Here is a 4,303-nt window from a genome sequence, read left to right on the forward strand (position 1 = left end):
CTGGGTTAAAGAAGTAAAGGTGAAAAGCAAAAGTGTAGCACCATTAGAGGAAAATACAACAGAAATTATTATGCTAATAAATTTACATCTCGAGCTTATTGCTGTTGTTTAGTCACTAAGTTGTGCCCAACTCTTTTGTGACTCCAAGGACTGTAGCCTGCCAGGCTCCTCTGTCCATGGGATTTCCCAGGCAAGAATACTGGAGTCAGATTTCCCGTTTTCTTATCCAGAGGATCTTCTCCACCCAGGGATTGAATCTGCGTTACTTGCATTGGCAGGCGGACTCTACCACTGAGCAACCAGGGAAGCCCAAGGAATACTGTACAGCAGTTAAATAAATACATGAGAGTTTCTTGTAGCCACACAGATAAATACCAAAACCAATATTGAACAACAAAAGCTAGCTGAAGGATAAGTATGGTATGATACCACTTATGAAAATTTAAGAAACATATAGAACAATACTTTATATAGCTTATGTTACAGACATATGAAATAAAAGTTTTTGAAAACCTCCATGGTAATGATAAGCACCAAATTCAAGATGGAGGATACTTCTGAGAAAGAAGAACACTAATGTGATAGGGGAAGATTATCCACGGGTTTTCCTTATATTTGTAAGTTACTTCTAAGCTGAAAAGTTGGCACATAGTGTTAATTTTCTTATAATATATATTTTTTGTATGACTGAAATATTTAATAATAGGGCCCAGAACTCCCCTCCCAAAGAATATGAAAGTGATGATGACTTTTATGACATGTTAGATTTAACTGAGTATGTAAGAAGACACCACTGGTGGAATCTAGTGTTTGGCCACAGCTCTGGACCTGTGGTAGAAAATTACTCAGTAGCCACCCAGATTGTAATGGATGAAGTGAGTGACAGGTGTGCGGGATTTTTGTTCCAGAAAGTTGGAAAACTTGCAGCAACTGCAGTAGGTGGTAGCTTTCTTCTCCTTCAGATTGCCAGCCACAGTGGCTGTGTGCAGATCAACTGGACGGGAGTTGAAAAAGACATAACAAAGCCAAAGGATAGATGAAGAAATGAGCAAATAAGGCAGCACCTGAAGTCAACAACAGAAGAAGCAACTGAACTTGTCAAACAGAACCTTGTGATATCCGGTGGATTCGTGGGAGGTTTTTTGCTAGGTCTTAAATCTTCAGGATATGAATGTTCTGTCATGATGGTCACCTCTGAGAAGTGGTGGTGACAAGATGATCTCAACATTTCTCAATGACATGTTTTCCAGGATGACAAGAAATAACTAGCTGGACAATACCAGACCCACAGCTTAGCATTTTACCATCTGAAATTTGGCAGACTAGTATCTACTATGGAGAAGGGAATGGCAACCCACTCCAGTATTCTTGCCTAGAGAATTCCATGGACAGACAAGCCTGGTGGGTTGTAGTTCATGGGGTCACAAAGAGTTGGACACGACTGTATAAAACAACCAACAGAATAGGTGAATAAAAGTATTCCTGAGCAAAACATGGCTTTTTAAAAACTTGCAGTTGTTTAAAATTTGCCTATAAACACCACCACTGGATGTAGATATATGTAGAGAAAAAAATCTGTGGGATACACTCCCCAGTGAAATATTATCCTTATTTTATTTAAATAAGATGTTCTCCATTGTGCTGTTTAGTATAGTGCCGATAATTAAAATAATTTGTATTATAGCTTCAACAGTAGGGCTGGCTTTTTTAAAGATACATTTGCAATAAACTGAAGAACTATAATGCCCCTTTGTGGAAGGATTTATAAATAATAGAATTATTAAAGATAATAAGCAATTTTTTTAAAAAAGAACTAGGGTATAAAAATAGTCACTATTTATACAGAGTCTGGTTTGAGTGCTGTTCTAAGTGCTTTATATGTGATAGCTCATTTAAATCTCAAAACAAGCTTTTTTCCTTGCTTTCTTCTTGGCTGTGTCCCACAGCTTGCAGGAACTCAGTTCCTGAACCAGGGACTGAACCTAGGCCACAACAGTGAAAGCTTAGAATCCTAACCACTAGCCACCAGAAAACCCCCCCAAAACAAGCCTTTGAAGTACTACTATCTTTAGTCTAGGGATGAGGAAATGAAGACACAGAGAAGTTAAATAACTTGTTTAAGATTAGATGGTGGAGCTGATCTGGGAGAAGAAAAGCAATTTGGCTCTGATTTTTAACCACTACATCAAATTGCCTCCTAGTCCTACTAAACATACAAGAAGTTCTTAATATTCAGTTGAAATCTATGAGATTATGGTTTTTGTAGACCAAAATGGCCAAATATGTCAGCAGTTGCATATGGGTCAAGCAATAAATGGCTAAGAAGTACAAATACAATTAAAATGATCGTATGACAAGGCTCAATGATGACTCTGGCATTGCTTTTAAATGTATGGAAGACTTCTGCATGCTTGTCCTAGATGTTGTTACTGAAGCACGAATGCTTGAAGTCCCTTCCTGACCATTAACTCTGAAATCAAGTGAAGAAAGGAAGGTCATAATAGTGTAGGTAGTGTAAGAGCCAACCACAGCGGGGTTGCAGGAGGGAAATGACAGAGTTGCCCTGTCAACAGCCCGAGTCTCCCTTCCCCTTTGCTTTCTCAGCTTGTCTCAGAAGCTGCTCCACAACAACCAGGACTTTGCCACAGTTTGGCGCCAAGGTCCTTACCTGCAGGCCTCTGAGTGAGCTCTTGAGAAACCCAGACAAGGCGTCAGGACTGTCTCCTTAGAGCATGAAGGAGCATGAGATCAAAGATCTCTCTCCCCCAGCTCCTGGCTGCATCCTGACTCCCAGGAATTTGGAAATAGAAAGAAACAGGAGACAGACAGACATTACCCCAGGTTCAACCTGTCTGGTCTTTGTTGTCACAGTCCTAATTTTTCATCTGATGTTTCTGAGACTCGTCTTTTGTGTCTGTTCAACAGCATTGCCTCCTCCCCAGTCTCTGCTTCTAGTGAATCAAAATTTAACTCCATCTACATAGTTAAAATAATCTGTGTGAGTCACTGCTTTCCTCACGTCCTTCCTCAAGAACAATCATTTACTGAATTCAATCCGGAATACTTAGTGCAGATTTCTGCAACTCCTCATCACCTTTATAGTTCCTCTCAACCATGCAAACCTGAACAAAACCCACGTCAGTGGTTGGATCTAGCCTGGAGCCTGTGTGGAAACACAAGAATGGACAGGATTGTATCTGAAAAGTGTAGTGAAATTATGTTGCCCACTATTGCATACCTGCTCTTTCTATGGACACGGATGTCTGAGTATGCACACGGAAGGGGTCCATGCACGAGTGCACAAATGTAAAGAAATGTGCCTGAAGGCAGTGTGAGCATTTTCTAGAACCCTATGCTCGAAGCTTCACTCCATAAACCTCTTTTACTGGCAGGACTCTGAAAGCCAAGGGCTGTGTAATAATTTACATTGCATCGTCCTTCCTCTCTTGCTCCCCTTCACTTGCCTAGGATGAAAAACTAAAGATTGATGGTGATGTCCCTTTGGAGGAGCTTGGAGTGTCATTCATCCTGTCTCTGTCAGTCTACCCCTCTAGAGCTTTTCTTCTCCCTCCACTCCTTCTGCTTTGCTTTAGGAGCTCTAGAGGCCAATCTGTCTGTCTCCTCTTCTTCCCCAAACCTTGTCTGCTGACTCCTTCTGAAATGTTCTCCTCCCTGGGGCAGCCACCTTGGGTCAAGTTGAAGGAGAAGGACTTTTCAGCTGATCCAGTCATGAGACACCCTCCCTCCCTGGCCCTCTGCTCAAATAAAAGTCCTTCACAGGGATCCAAATAGCTCCAGAGGTTTCTTCCTTTTTCCACTCAAAGCTGCTTTATTGTAACTTTTAAAGGTTCCAGAGAAGATAAATCCACACTTCTGTTGTTCCTCAAGAAGAGGATTTCTAACTCTCAAAGCTTTACCTTTTATCCTTTGCACTGTGGTTTTGGCCATATTCTCTTTAGATGAGAAGGATAAGGGGTAAGGATGCCAGCAGAGAAAGGGAGACCTGGATAGGGTGGTACACTCTATTTTCAGTTTGTGCCTTGCAGCTTGTTAGTGATGTATTTAGGCTCACTGAGAACTGGAGAATTATTTTGTCTGTCCCTTGACTCTTAGCCTCTCCTCTCCAGTTGAATTATCTCTCTAGTATTCATCAACCCCCAAGCAACCACCGCCACTACCAAGCAGAGTGAAATAGATGCCACTGCTTCAATAAGCCATCATAGATAGGAAACCCTTCCTGTGGTTAGTTAGATCAACTCTCTCTGAAGCAGCATCAGCTCTAATTCTGTGTAGATGGACCACC

At 41.3% G+C, this 4,303-nt stretch overlaps 1 pseudogene; it reads left to right on the top strand.

The window, feature by feature from the left end:
• Positions 1 to 683: 683 nt before the first annotated feature.
• LOC148777569 (FUN14 domain-containing protein 1 pseudogene) lies at positions 684 to 1,211 on the top strand (annotated as a pseudogene).
• The last annotated feature ends 3,092 nt before the right edge of the window (positions 1,212 to 4,303 follow it).

Source organism: Moschus berezovskii, chromosome 6 (genome assembly GCF_049115385.1).
Source record: "Moschus berezovskii isolate FMDL1 chromosome 6, NW_MosBer_1.0, whole genome shotgun sequence".
Classification (NCBI taxonomy): domain Eukaryota; kingdom Metazoa; phylum Chordata; class Mammalia; order Artiodactyla; family Moschidae; genus Moschus; species Moschus berezovskii.